Genomic DNA, 15740 nt, shown 5'->3' with positions numbered 1-15740 from the left:
GAAACGTCACGGACTCTGGAAATCCAATACTGTCGCAGAAGGTTATGTTCTGTTACTATAATAATTGTAAATAATATTCAAATAAATTCAATTTGTCATCTCGTTTTTCAATTCTAAATCAATTTCCAGGTTATACCAAAATTACTTCATGTTATTCTCTACATCAAGGTCAATGACATTATTGTTCCTCGGAAAAAATCAATACTTTCGCGTCTGGGCACATCTCACACGAGCTATGCACAAGGTCACTTCCGATCTTGAGTCAGATACAAATGAAATGCATACTTCTGACTAATTTCAAGTTAGAAATATGGTCGAGCATAAAAAGTCGTATGAAACTTGCCTATAATGGTAATTAAGACGCTCGTATGAAAATTATGAAACTCGCTTGCGCTCGTTTCATAAACAAACATAGCTGCGTCTTAATTACTATCATTATAGGCTCGTTGCATAATGTACTATTATGCTCGACCATGCCGAAATGTAGTAATTATACACCTGGTAGTAGCCATTTAATGCACCTCATTAAAGTACACCTATTCATTATAATTCAGTTGTTCAGCCAATGAGAAATCACCATTGTGCCATTATAAAACCGCAAGTATCGATTATTCTCGGATATGCAATCGAAAGACAATTAGCGAAAAGTCACGGAGGCTGGAAATCCAATACTGTCGCAGAAGGTTATGTTCTGTTACTAAAATAATTAGCATTAATTGTAAATAATATTCAAATAAATTCAATTTGTCATCTCGTTTTTCAATTCTAAATCAATTTCCAGATTATATCAAGACTAATCTTCATGTTATTCTCTAGATTATATCAAGGTCAATGACATTCGTGCCTCGTAAAAAATCAATACTTTCGTTTCTGCGCACATCTCACAATTCAGGCCAGTTCCGCTCCTCACTTACATAACCATAACATGAATACTTATGAATAATTTCAAGTTAGAAATATGGTCGAGCATAAAAAGTCGTATGAATCTTGCCTATAATAGTAATTAAGGCTTGCGCTCGTTTCATAAACAAACATACTCGCGTCTTAATTACTACCATTATAGGCTCGTTGCATTATGTGCTATTTTGTGAAGTTTAAGCAAATGTTTCTTTGTATTGTTTTTAGTACCGAAGGTTATAAGGACAGCGGTGAAACGAGTGCTGTCAGGAGCTTGCAAGCTTGTTAATAATTATTTGATTTATTTTACGTGCAGATATAAAAAATACTCCCGAATTCATCGATAAGCTCCTTGGAACAAGCCTGATGATCTGTCGAATGTGAAGTAACCTGCCAGAAATATACAGGGTGTTTAAAATATATTGTAAAAACTTTCGTGGGGTTTTAGGGCACGTCCACACTCATTGAATTTCGGCCTATTTTCATTTTTTCAAGAACTAAATCCAACATTTTCATATTATAGCATAGTTCAGAGCTGATTACTAAAACTGGAGGGAATAAGCTGATTTAGCAACTCCCAATGTTATGACGTAAATGGCAGTGTCGGATCCGGGTCCATTTACCGTGAATTTCAATCTCAAGAGAATTTTATAAAATGGAAATTTTTCCTGAAGGAAAAAAGAAACAATCTGGATTGCAATGCCTACACAAACTGTCACAAATTTTTAAAATAAGAAGCAATAATTACACAAGAAGTATTTCAGGTATGTTTAACTCTATCCCAAAACTCACTGATGTAAGTCAGGCCATTCCGAAGTAATTATTTTTCTTTTTACAAAATAAGTAATTTCTAATAAGTTTCATAGCAGAAAAATATGTTATGTAATCCACAGTTTGGAAGATAGACAAATTGGGTTTGCAGTAAAAACTTGACTCTTCACAGGCATTTGGTCCCTGTATAAACATCAGGGGGTTTCACATAAGTATGACAGGAGTGAAACATCACTTATGGAGGGGTGTCCTTAAACTTTTGGTAGGGCCTGTACAGTAGAAGCGTACAAAAAGAACGCCGTGCACATTACTTGTCACTTGAGATTGTTTAATTTTATCTGTAATTTGACAATTTAGCATTATATGATATGAGACCGGTACAGTAAAGACAAGGAATATTAAAAGAAAAATATGAAAAATGGTCATTCTTTTAATAGTCCGAAAGTACGGGATTTTGGACGTCCGTTTGGGTCAGTAAGGGACAGACTGTTACAGTCTCAAATGCTGGATAGCCTATCCCTTACAATACGGGACACCTGGCAATCTTAATTTCAAAGATTTATCCATCTATAATAATTCTTTATTTATACTGGCAGAGTTAAGGCCATAGGGCCTTCTCTTACACTCTACCAGGTCACAAAGTATACAAGCAGTTAAAATTTAACAAAAAGTTAAAGAACAGAATATAACATATTACAATAATAATAATAATAATAATAATAATAATAATAATAATAATAATAATAATAATAATAGCATAATAAAATCGACACTAAACAACATGAAAATAATACCATAATAGAAAAAAAGTAAAATACATTGGAATATAGTAAAAGCAACTCGTTTAGTACAAATGGTTAATATGGAAAAACGTAAGGAAGAATATATAAAAATGGAATGTAATGAAATATTGATAAAAAGAAAAGATTAATACGAAAATTAAATAAAATTCACGATAAAAAGGCTATGATGATAAATTAATCACCTCATAAAGAGAACAAAAAGGGGAAAGGAAGTAAAAAGAAATATACAGCCTATATTTTTACAAAACTATGGCAGAGAAAAGGGCTTATAACTGAAAGAAATCTAAATTAAAAAAGTGCAATTTTTATTTATTTTTGAAACTAGACAATGTCCGACAGTCTCTGACATATTGTGGTAGAGAGTTCCGTAGATGAGCTGCAGAGACGGTGAAAGATGAAGAGTAGAAGGATGTTCTGTGTTTAGGAATGGAGAGTGTGATATGGTGTTGTGAGCGAGTATCTATTTCGTGATACATATGAGGACAAATGTTGAAAACGAGAGGCCAGGTAATGGAGCTAGGTAAAAGAAGCTAGGTGAGGTTAATGTAAGTTAATTATATTATAATTCCTCGGTCTCATTGGTGCAATTCGCTATGATTAATTTCATCGATTCTAGATAGTCATATTACATACTGTATCTGAGTGAAAATACAGTAGCGTGCAAATTAACCCGAACAACGTAATTACTTATGCAAAAACACTCAAACGGGGTAAAAAAAAAAGATCTAAGACATACCTCAGTAATCTATGTGGCCTCCCGTGTTCCTAATAACAGCTCTGAGACGATTTGGCATGAATTCCACTAATTTCCCACAAATATTCTTCATTTCTTCATCGCGAAACCATACACCAATGAGGGCAGAAGTAATCTTCTCCTTTGTAGAACAATCCATTTTTTGCATTCTTCTTTTGCAAATTGACCACAAGTTCTCAATGGGGTTGATGTCGGGTGAGTTGCCTGGCCAGAGGAATATCTGAATATTCTTGTTGAAGAATTCTGTAGTTTTTCGAGACGTATGGCATGGTGCCAGGTCTTGTTGGAACACACCTCTGCCATCCGGAAATTATTTTTGCAGCTGGGGTACGATTCTGGTTTCCAATAAGTGAATACATTTGTCAGAATTCATCATTCCCTTGATAGGTATTAATGCTCCAGGCCTTTCATGTGTAAAACAACCCCAAAACATTCCTTTAGGGGGAGGGGTATTTGGGTGCTTGTTGGAGATGAGCTGCTGTTAATTTTTCGGATCCTTTCCGTACGTAAGAAACACGGTGGCCATGGACCTCGAAATGAGATTTATCGGAAAAAAGTACATTCTTCCAGTCATTCACTGTCCAGTGTTGATGTAATTTTGCCCACATTAAGCGTTTTTTGCACATAACAGGGGTTAGCAGTTGCTTCTTAATAGGCTTACGAGCCCTTCGTCCAGCTTCCAAAAGCCTACGCTGCACTGTTGTGACGTGAATATTCGCCCCAGTGGTAGCCATTAACTCGCGGGTTAAATCGACAGAAGTTAGTGTAGGATTTAATTTACTTTTCCTGACAATTAAACGATCATCTGCAGGTGATGTCTTACTTTTCTGGCCACGGTTTCCTTTTTTCTGGAGTGTGATGGATCCAGTCTCCCTGTGTCGTTTTATGATCGAATTAACAGTAGCCAAACCGATGTGATATTCTGCAGCAATTTGCCTCTGTGTCATAGAAGAATGCTTTGCTAATGTTATAATTTTAGACCGTTTTCGTGGAGTTGTATCCATTTGTGAAGACGACAGAATGTACATAGGATTGCAGTATTAAGTCTTCAACACAACTGAAATGCTTATAAGTACAAAACGACAGGCAAAATGTCACATATTATAAAAAAAATAATGACAGACCTTCAACAATGGAATTACACGTACTACAGATGTCAATTAAAGCGGTATGAGCAGCTGTGAGGCCAACAATGACAGAAAATGTAAAAATATGTCGTGTTCGGATTAATTTGCACGCTACTGTAGCGTTGAGTTCAATTAGATTCGCCGATGTCGATAAGTTGCCATTTACAGCTGTCAGGTTATAGTAAATCCTCTCTCGGTGTCCCCCGCGACAAATTGTGTCAGACACCGAGACAGTGAAGACTAAATTCCTGGAAGTGGAAACAAGTGTGCGAACTGTAGAATCCATGCAATCGATATGAGACCTGAACGGGTATTGTCTGATAATTGTGTTGGTGTGACTGCAGGTGCTGCGAGTCGTCGGCCTGCTAACCCCGCTCTTGTGGACAATGTGGATCCCGGAATATTAGGTGAGTAAACCTCAGTTTCTCCGTTACGATCAGCAATCCTATGTTTTGTGCAATTTACCGAGTGGAAAAATCAAATAGCCAAAGTCCCGTCTATATTTTTTTGCGCAAGATTATAGAAGTTTTTATGCTCGACCATGCCGAAATGTAGTAATTATACATCTGGCAGCAGACCTTTAATGCATGTCATTAAAGTACACCTACTCATTAAAGTACAGGTCTTTCAGCCAATGACGACTCAGGTTACAACTCTTCAGCCAATGACAGGTCAGCTTTCTACCGTTATAAAACAGCAAGTATCGATTATTCTCGGATATGCAATCGAAAGAGAATTAGCGAAAAGTCACGGAGGCTGGAAATCCAATACTGTCGCAGAAGGTTATGTTCTGTTACTATAATAATTAGCGTTAATTGTAAATAATATTCAAATAAATTCAATTTGTCATCTCGTTTTTCAATGTCGAATTCAATAATCAAGGTAATAATATTATAATATTATCAAGTTTAACGGGACTACGTCAAGGTCAATGACATTATTGTTCCTCGGAAAAAATCAATACTTTCGCGTCTGCGCACATCTCACAATTCACGACCTAGAACAAGGTCACTTCCGATCTTGTCAGTTACAAATAAAATGTATACATCTGAATACCGGTAATTTCAAGTTAGAAATATGGTCGAGCATAAAAAGTCGTATGAAACTCGCCTATAATGGTAATTAAGAAGCTCGTATGAAAATTATGAAACTCGCTTGCGCTCGTTTCATAAATATCCATACTCGATTCTTAATTACTATCATTATAGGCTCGTTGCATAATGTACTATTATATGTTCAGTGAAGTATCAAGTTCTCCCATATGCCTCGCGGTTGTCCCAAGAATGTGTTGTTTTTTTTTTTCCATACAACTCATAAATTGTAAACATAATACGGAAGTTAAATTACATAAGTTAGGTCAGATGCAACAGTGTTCATGAGTAGAATAGTTATATATAATAAAAATAATTTGATACAGTTGTATGGACACTTCACAAGTGTTCATACAACTGTATCAAATTACTTTTATTGTATATAACTATAATACGGAAGTTTTATTAATATTTTGAAAAAGTGATAAGTGAATTGAACAGTAATAGCAAGTAAAGGCTGTTTCACAATAAACCGGGAACGAGAACCAGAATGAAAACGAGAAGCAGAGGACGTGAATATGAAAATTTTTGATTCACAATAAACCGAGAACGTAGATGACTATGCATATCGATATGTATGTCAATAACGATATGTAAAGTCGATATTACGCATTCTGATGTTATTTGTGTATAATTGACCAATGGTGTTCTCTCATGAGTACAAGGTAGCCAACATAAACACAGGTTAACCAACTTCGAAATTTCAACTGAAACATTTCATTAGGTACGGTACTATAAATATTTTTATTATTAAATCTTTATTATTACAACCTATTTTAAGTCTACCATAACGTAAAATAATTAGAGAAGAAACATTTGTAATAGAACAAAAATTAAAACATCAGTAGTTATTGAATTGAAGCGTGAATATGTAGTGTGTAATACAATCAATACAGTAATAAAATATGATTCGCTTCCGATCGGTGTTCAAAGACGCAGCTATTGAAAGCCACGTATTCTCCTTCATTTTCTCATTTTTATACGAGGCACGCCGCTTATCGTAAATGTGAGGATTTCAATACTAGAATCTCATCAAGTAAAACTTGCTCCATGATGCACAGCATAGAACAAAATAATGCATAGATTATGTCACGGCCTTCTTGCTACAAAATAGCTTTTAGATGGCAATAGAATGAATCTAGTGGGCTATGATCGGAAACGTGAACGCCAAAGTTGAAACTTGGCCAACTCTCCTTTCTCGATCTCGGGCTCCGGCAAGCTTTTCGTTAATTGTGAATGCTCAGATTTAAATGTATACAGTTTAACAATTTTACCGTTTTCGTTTTCGTTCCGATTCTCATTTCCGGTTTATTGTGAACCAGCCTTAAGTATTACAAGCAGGAGAACATTGGAACAAGAAATGGGACAAATAATATGATTCGATAATGTAGATGAGAAAGTAGAAAAATTTAGTGAATACTTGTCGGGATAAAAAGGTTTTTAAGAAAAAGAGAAAATTAGGGAGAATAGTAATGTAAGATGACGATGTTAGTAGAGATGGATGAGTAGACTGTAGCCGAAGATGTTTGTGTATAAGAGCAAAGACTGGTTCACAATAAACCGGGAACGGAAACAACGAGAACGAGAACTGAAATATTGTTAAAATAGATGCATTTAAATGTGGGCATTCTCAATTACCTATTGTGAATGCTCACATTTAAATACATTTATTTTAACATTATTTCCGTTCTCGTTCTCGTTTCCGTTTCCGGTTTATTGTGAACCAGCCTTAAGGTAGGCAGTAGGGGAGACTGTTGTACCTTTAGCATAGTGTACCTTTGAACATTTTTTGTTTTTTAATTTTTGCTGCTACCGAGAGGACTCAAAATGAAGTAGATTGTAGAGAAAGCTGCTAAATAGCTATGGTCGTAGTTTCAGTTTGATTCATTGCAAAGTGTGAGTTCCGTGGGCAAAAGAAGTTTTTTTAGTACCGAAAGTAAACATTTCGTTCATTGATATATGTTTTCTAACACAAAACCAGATTGCATTTGTTAATATCTTTCAAGTACGATGTGTTCCCTATCATCTGTTGAGTAATAACATATTTTAATTTCCATGATTTATTTGACTTTCTAGTTTTCGGAGCCATATTTGTTTAAACGTGCACCCTTTTGTACCTTCGAACACAAAACACCTTGTACCACGGAACATGTTCCAAATTACACGATACTATCGGTTTTTGTTTTTCTTTTATTTTAAGGTCGTGTTACGAATTAAGTCTGGAATTACAATTGATTCGAATGTCTTCAAGAAAGCTGTTGAAGGAGTTATTGCTTCTCCAGGAAATAAAATCTCAATCAGAGAAGTCTGCTCTGGTTTATGATTGAAAATACATTTTAAATATGATTGATAGTTTTTACAGCAATATTCCCACCTATATTCCATGTGTTCCATCTTACAAGAGGGTATGTTCCATGGTACATGAACCTGTTGTACCTTTGAACACATTACATTTCTCTTCATTTTATTTTTTCCATCCTTAATAGATATGTAAAGCAGGAAAATACATACAGAAAGTTGTAAAGGAATCTTCAATAATTATTTCAAGCATTTTTTCATTAAAAAAATTCATTTCCCAAAATTAAAAAAAAATAAAATGTGAAAAGTATGTAAAGGTACAACAGTCTTCCCTATTGCATAGTATCCGGGAATGGGATTGAGGGAAGATAAAAAAGGTGAAAGAGTTGATAACTGTACATCTGAAACTATGGAGGAAGAGGTAGACAGAAATAGGATTTAACTTTATGTAATGAGAAGATATGGGGAGATATAGATGATACGAGAAATATATTAGGATATGTGATTGAATGTATCAAGGGTAGTGGTGGACAGTATGCGGAAATGTAAGGGAAAGCACTACCTGAAAGCCATATGATGATAATAAATATGAAATGTAAAATATAAAATATTAATATTTTGTGTAATAGCCGACTATATGCTTATCAAGAACAATTACATATTATAGTACATTTAAAAGATTAACTTTTTCGGCAATATATGCCGTCTTCAGATCTACAACAACAACCGAAAACGTTAATCTTAAAATGTGCTATAACATGTAACAACTATATTGTACTTGATAAGCATATAGACGGCTATTACACAAAATATTAATAAATTATTACCTGCTTATCGGATAATTACGAACACAATCTTAAAAATAATACGAAAGGTTGTTTCCGATCTCTGGAAACGAATTTTCAACGACGTCATGTGCGTCAGGAGTCACACGATATCTGAAGTGTGGTGACAGGCGACAGATCAGTAGTGAGTGATTTCATAGTCGGAGTGCACGGTGTCTCACAGCAGCAATGCCCAAGAAAATAGAGCCTTTTTGCGAGGGGTACATTACGACCCTTTCCGATGGCAACTGCAGTTACGTGAAAATCATAGGAGCCTGCAAAAAACGTGGTTTCGCTATTTCCAAGAAAGGCAGCTTCTGTGTACTTAATAAGACTGGCAAAGCTCGAATGGGATTAATTCCAGAGGGGAAAAGGCAAGCAAATCCACTCCCCGCCGCAAGCCGCACCACATGAAATAGTGATAAAAATTAATCCCGTCCGAGGTTTACCAGTCTTATTAAGTACACAGAAGATGCCTTTCTTGAAAATAACGAAACCACGTTTTTGCAGGCTTCTTTTATTTTCACTTGACATTGGAAAGGGTCGTAATGTACCCCTCGCAAAAAGGCTCGATTTTCTTGGGCATTGCTGCTGTGAGACACCGTGCACTCTGACTATAAAATCACTCACTACTGGCCTATCATCTCGCACCAGAGTTCAAGTGTTCCGTGACTCCTGACGCACATGTCTTTGAAAATTCGTTTCCAGAGATCGGAAACAACCCTCTGTATTGTAATCATTGGCGCCGACTGCTTTCAAATTCTGGGGGAGTGGCAGGACTCCACATAATAATCCAAGAAAACTTGAATAGCTCTATCTAAGAATTTGCTTTTATAATTTACAAGAAACAACATCCTCCGATTGTTCATATAACACCCATGCCATTTGCTTAAGGGGGGGGGGAGTGAAATTTTGGTCATTTTCTGTCAAAAGTCGCATTGAATCAGGAATCTCTTATTTATATGTTGAGCAAGTATCAATGCTCTGAGTCGCTCGAAAGCATAAACATTACGCAATATATAAACGGCTGCACCCTTGAACTTCAATTCCATGCTACTTCCACAAGCTGTTTTCTTACACTTTTTTTCAGCACATTTCGTTAGGTTCGAAGTGTAAAGCCTCTTACAATTATGATTCTAGGAACATGAAATTTTTACTGCACATTCTATACACTGTGGTTAACAAAATAGCGCTTGGGTTTTATGATTAAATGAATACTTTTTGAAATAAAAATGAAATATTTATAGTAGTAATGGAAAATTTCTATTTTTAGGTGGGCAGTGGTTATAACGACATTTTCCTCCTTTTGAGATAAAGATGTAGGAAAACTGATGCCACTGGTCTTTGAAAAAAAATAAGTCAAACATTTTATTAAACAATTGAGCGACACATTTCATTTTGAAACATGCACATTTTTCAGAATATTTGTGTTAATAACTCAGAAAATAGTTGACTCACAGAAATAAAACTTCACCACATCATTATCTATCACACCGTGATTATATGTACAACAAATCAATGACGTAGGTAGCTTAAAAAATGTAGGAAATACAAATTTCACCCATCACCCTCATTAACCAAAGATGTTTTGAAAATTAGAATTTCCTTTTGTAGTTTTCTTTTCAGTTTATATGAGTAAGGTAAGTCATTTGAACTAGAAAAAGCTAAAAATAAAATATTCACATTATCAATTTAGACAACGGGATAAAATCTCGATGATGAATTGTAAAATAGCCCAATTTGGTTGAAAGCTACGGTCCTTACGAACTACCTTTTCGCTTTCACTGCTTTGTTCACTCTCCGTTGATCTTTGCAGCGATGATGAACATAGTTTCACTCCTATTACTACAACCCAATTTATCATTCTGCCCTAGTTGTTTGTAGTTTTATTTTGGACAGTTTTCTTCCATTTTCAATAGTTCCATCGTAATCACTGGTCACTTAACAAGCGCACACCCGCGACGACGATCATCGCAAGAAAGAAATCACTAAAATTGAATGTTGATAACGATTACTTTTAAATTTCGAAACAAATTTAATTACAGTATTTATGAAAAATGTTGAACATTAATAATAATTTGTAAACTGGTATTGCGCAAAAATATGGTCAATTACACTTTTAATTGAACTGTAAATTACGTATTATTTCCGCATGGTTATATTTATGACCTTTATTGTTCCACTGCAATAGTTCATAGATTTGAATTGAACTGAAATGTGGATCATAGATATAGAAGTAGTCATATATCACTAACATGTTCATTGCGACACCTGGCCCGATCTATGGATTTGAAAAAAAAAATGCAATTTTGAGCTTATGTCCTAGCAAAGAAATTAATTATTTTCTTAGCCTCAGGAAACTCTCTTCGAATTATTTGTAGTGTTAATGTTATTGAGTGGGCGAAGCCCCTGTCTTTATACTTTGAGGGGGCAGAAAATGCCTTGGCCCCCAAGAAGTCGACGGCTATGAGTGCAATAGTGTTATTTTAATTTAAATGAATTCCTTTAACTTTTAGTGACTGAGATATATTTCGGCGCGCTGGTGATTGGAGAAAGTTAGGTGTAGCAACAGTCAAAGTTTTATGTGGGGATACATGAAGTGTTATAGGCCAAATAGCTATAATGTCTTGAGAGTGAGAATGACAAATCTCCGGTGGGCGGGAAAAAAGGCTCAAGTCATTATATTTTGTGATATAACATTTCCTTCATTAAACCCGTTTCCTAAAAGAGATCCTAAAATCAGGAAATAATATTCTTTAACTCGAATTTAAGGTGGAAATGAAAGTTATATACGCATGTGTAATTAATATTGAATGAATGTGGTGAAATAGCATTTACTTTATCTAGCATTATAAGCCACGTTAGTATTTTCTTTCCTTTGAACGTGTTTTCCTTCAGGAATCAAACCATTAGTACAGATCAGAAACAAAATTTGGGCCACCTGAATTTTCTAAGTTCCAGTTATAATATACTGAGCGTGCTCATTAAGGGCTAAGCATGCGCAGTATGTTATAGCTGAAACTGCAAAATTCAGAGGGCCCAAAATTTTGTTTCCGTGTCTGTACTAATATTACCCCTATAAGCACTACAGACAAGTATTTGTACTGTAATGGTGTAGCACAATTAACACATAATTTCATGTTTTTAACATTATTCTTCTCAAACTTTATTATGAATTGCTAAAATCGTGGTCCCGAAGTCAAAGAAAAAGGCTCTGAATAACCTGGACTTCTCTACGTTGAAAGTTAAGCTGTAATTTTCGATAAGTCGAAACATTATCAGTTTCCGAAAACACTTCGAGATGTCGAAGTTCGACTGTACTAGTTACTTAGCCTCGATGGAATTGATGATAGCTAGATGGTTTTAATTTTATTTGGTTATTTTACGACGCTGTATCAACATCTAAGTTATTTAGCGTCTGAATGATATGAAGGTGATAATGCCGGTGAAATGAGTCCGGGGTCCAGCACCGAAAGTTACCCAGCATTTGCTCGTATTGGGTTGAGGGAAAACCCCGGAAAAACCTCAACCAGGTAACTTGCCCTGACCGGGATTCGAACCCGGGCCACCTGGTTTCGCAGCCAGACGCGCTGACCGTTACTCCACAGGTGTGGACAGCTAGATGGTATTTCGGCGAGTCGAGGTCGAGGATTTGCAATGAAATACGTGTTTTTTGGCGAAATATTTTAACATGTGATGATTTGTTTCATAATAGTACTGTTTATCATTGTTGTTATACTTCTCTTCAAGTGTCAATGTTTACAGAATTGATGTAAAATTGGAAGGAAAGCACACAATGAAAAGCTAAGGATAAGTACAAAATGTCGGACACATGTCGTACACTTGTGAAGTATATTCGTGCGTGGGAAATCGCTCAATGCCGCTCGTCCTTCCCAGAAGGAAAAGGCCATCTCATAATTTAGGGGTTCAAGAACTGACTCGTGCTTCGAAGCTGGGTTCCAATTCCACTGGACCTAAATAGGTCGAAACATGAAAACGAGGTACGTTGAAATTTAACACAGGAATGTCTTACCATACATATTCCGAAATAAATTTGGAACTAAACCCCGGAAAACAATGTATATGTTTATGTCTCGTAACCCGAATATTATACGAAATGGAAATATAAAAATTGGAAATTTATCCTTTGAAAAGGTTAAAAAATTCAAATACTTTGGAGCAACAATAACAAAGATAAATGACACTCGAGACAAAACAAACGCAGAATAAATATGCTAAATTCCTGTTATTATTGGGTTGAGAAGCTTTTATTATCTAGTCTGCTCAGGATAAAGCTGAAAGTTAGATTTATAAAACAGTTATATTACCGGTTATTCTAAATGGTTGCAAAACTTTGACTCGCACTTTGAGAGAGGTACACAGATTAAGGGTGTTCGAGAATAAGGTGCTTAGGAAAATATTTGGGGCTAAGAGGGATGAAGTTACAGGAGAATGGAGAAAATTACACAACGCAGAATTGCACGCATTGTATTCTTCACCTGACATAATTAGGAACATTAAATCCAGACGTTTGAGATGGGCACATCTAGGAATGCATATAGAGTGTTAGTTGGAAGACCTGAGGGAAACGGATATTTGGGGAGGCCAACGCGTAGATGGGAGGATAATATTCAACTACAGCTTGCCCAAGTCAAGTCTGCGAGTGGGGATATCGGGATGGAATGTAGAGGCAAAACACAGTTGCCACATAGGTCACTTGACGCTCAGATTTCAACGTGTGCACATCCTTTAAAGGTGCGTACACACTTAGCGAACGAACAACGAACGAATGATGAAGCAAAACTTCGTTGTTCGTTCGCTGTTTGAAGCGACGTACAAATCATCAGCAAATTGTCAGAAAACATTCACATTCGCTGATTATCCGCTATAAAGGCAGACGAAAATATAATTATAGCAAGTGCAGGCCTGTTTCATAAATACAGTAATAATATTAAGTAATAGTATTACAGTCATGAAAACAATTTTATTAACCGACTAAATTCTGTCTCATAAACGTTTTGCACGAGTCATAAAATACGTACAGTAGCCAGATGATTTGAGGTTAAGGCTGACAAACATAACCAAGTTGGTCTGCACTCTACAGCTATTTATATTATTCTCTCTGTTAACAGTTGTTGAATGAAATAAGTTTTGAAGTACTATCTTTAATAGCAACAACAGAGTAAATCGTAATATGTGTGAAGGTTTGGGAGACAATTTATTTCAGATAAGATTGTAAATCACTGCAACTCGAAGTTATTGTTTCTGTTATTTGATTCAGTTGATTTACGAGTAAAAGAAACAATATGATATATCTAAAATATTGTGAACAGATATTTATCATTCCTAATTGTTCACGTCTCTGCTGTTGTAAAGTTTGCAATTCCAAAAACAGTGTATCAGTGACAGAAGCGTGTGTGTGCGCGCGCGTGTGTAAAACTTGGACCTCGTTATCTAAAGAAGTACCATATGAAAATGTTAAGCAGTGAAAACTTTTGATGACAATATTGTAGCAGCCTTAAAGACAGTGTTAACGACAGGGTTAGTAGAATTTGTAAGATATTTCAAGTTCCGTTATAATTCGGAATACTGCGCAAGTACTTATATAAAAAAAAAATAATAAAAATTATTGGTGCAAGCGTAAATAAATACACATAAAAATTACTCTTTTACCAAAAATAAATAAGTAATGCAATAACGACATAAGTACTTACGCGGTGAAGTCGTTCCTAGAAAATATCGTGTTTGAGTTTGAAGGTGTGGATGTTGTAGAAGATTAATGTTATGACGAAATTAATAAAAATACTGAAATTGTCTTAATGGGTTTTTATTGCTGATTATGTTTAAGTAGTATTTTCAAGAAGTTACCTGACTATACAAAATGCAAATACATATGTTCTAATTAGAGATTGTGATGTGGAATTATGGATACGGTACCTATAAATCTCGTAAGTTAATTTTAGTTTATGCCCTCAATAGGGGTGGTTTAAAGTAGTCCACATATTTTGTAATAGATCTACTTGTTGATATATGTCTGCAAAAGATTTTGGCTCACCAAGATCTTCACAATGTTAATTAGTGAAGAGTATATAGATTCAGGTTGTCACAAGTATACATTGAAAAAACATTTCAATAGGTACAGAAAATATTAATATTACTGTATTTTGTGATGTAGATGTCCCATAGGCATATATTTCTGAACAATTATTATAATTTAAAAAATGACGAGAAAGGAGGGAAAAACGTAAAGTTCAATCATTCAAATAACTTAAATAATGTAAAATATACAGTAATTACTTTCTAACAGTTCTATACTGTAATTGAATTTAATTTAGGTTTCACCCTTTCCAATTGTTCCTCTTTTACAATTAGATAAGATAGTTTTCAATTTCAGCCTGGTCCACCTACATTGGCGCCTATGACAGTTTGTAAGTATTTGTAAGTATGGAGAGGGACTTTGTTAGTCATTCATTTTGTCTCTGATGCTTTTTAAAATGGGGAAAAGAAGAAACAGAGTTTTTTGCGAAAAATTTTCGAATTGAAAGGTCAACTATTTCATTATATTCGTAACTTTCTTGCATATGGTTATAGGATATTCGTTGTCTAAAATTTCTTGGACGTCGGACAAACACTCCCTCTTCATCACTATTTGAGTCAGAATTATCCATTTCAAATGGTTTCATGGTTTTATCTTCAAAATCTAACCCTACATTGGCATTTACTTTTTACAAATTATTAAACTATTACTTAAAATACAGTCATGGAACTAACGTTAATATTATTAATAAATTTAATTATCTTTGCTGCTTTATGAAACACTTTAGTAATATTATTTATTTTAGTAATAATATGAGCGTTTACAGTAATAAATAATATTATTAAATATTACTTTTATGAAACAGAACAGTAATAATATTACTTAATGTTATTACCTTTTTAGTAATGGTATTAAATTATTACTTTTATGAAATAGGCCCCAGGGGAAAGTTTCAGTACACGGATACCTCACTGACAATAATTATCTTAAAATATTAAAAAGAGAGATTTGTCTGTGTTTGTCGTATGCGCATCATGCTTACGAAAAGACACTTTTCAGTGCCAATAATTTATTTTGTGTGCACAAGGTTGGAACTTTGTTTTTCCTGGGCGTGAATTTGTCCTAAAGGAACGACATA

General features: G+C 34.9%; 1 protein-coding gene across 2 annotated transcripts in view; it reads left to right on the top strand.

Moving 5' to 3' along the window:
* The window catches only part of LOC138707443 (uncharacterized), a 642910-nt gene that overhangs the window by 187328 nt on the left and 439842 nt on the right, over positions 1-15740 (top strand). For both annotated transcript variants that reach the window (XM_069836867.1, XM_069836866.1), the window contains exon 2: positions 4697-4759. The gene's annotated coding sequence lies outside the window, so the exon portion shown is untranslated. The remainder of the gene's footprint in view (positions 1-4696; positions 4760-15740) is intronic.

Source organism: Periplaneta americana, chromosome 10, assembly GCF_040183065.1.
Source record: "Periplaneta americana isolate PAMFEO1 chromosome 10, P.americana_PAMFEO1_priV1, whole genome shotgun sequence".
NCBI classification, from domain to species: domain Eukaryota; kingdom Metazoa; phylum Arthropoda; class Insecta; order Blattodea; family Blattidae; genus Periplaneta; species Periplaneta americana.
The sequence above is the reverse complement of the archived record's forward strand: the minus strand, read 5'-3'. Positions and strand labels throughout refer to the sequence as shown.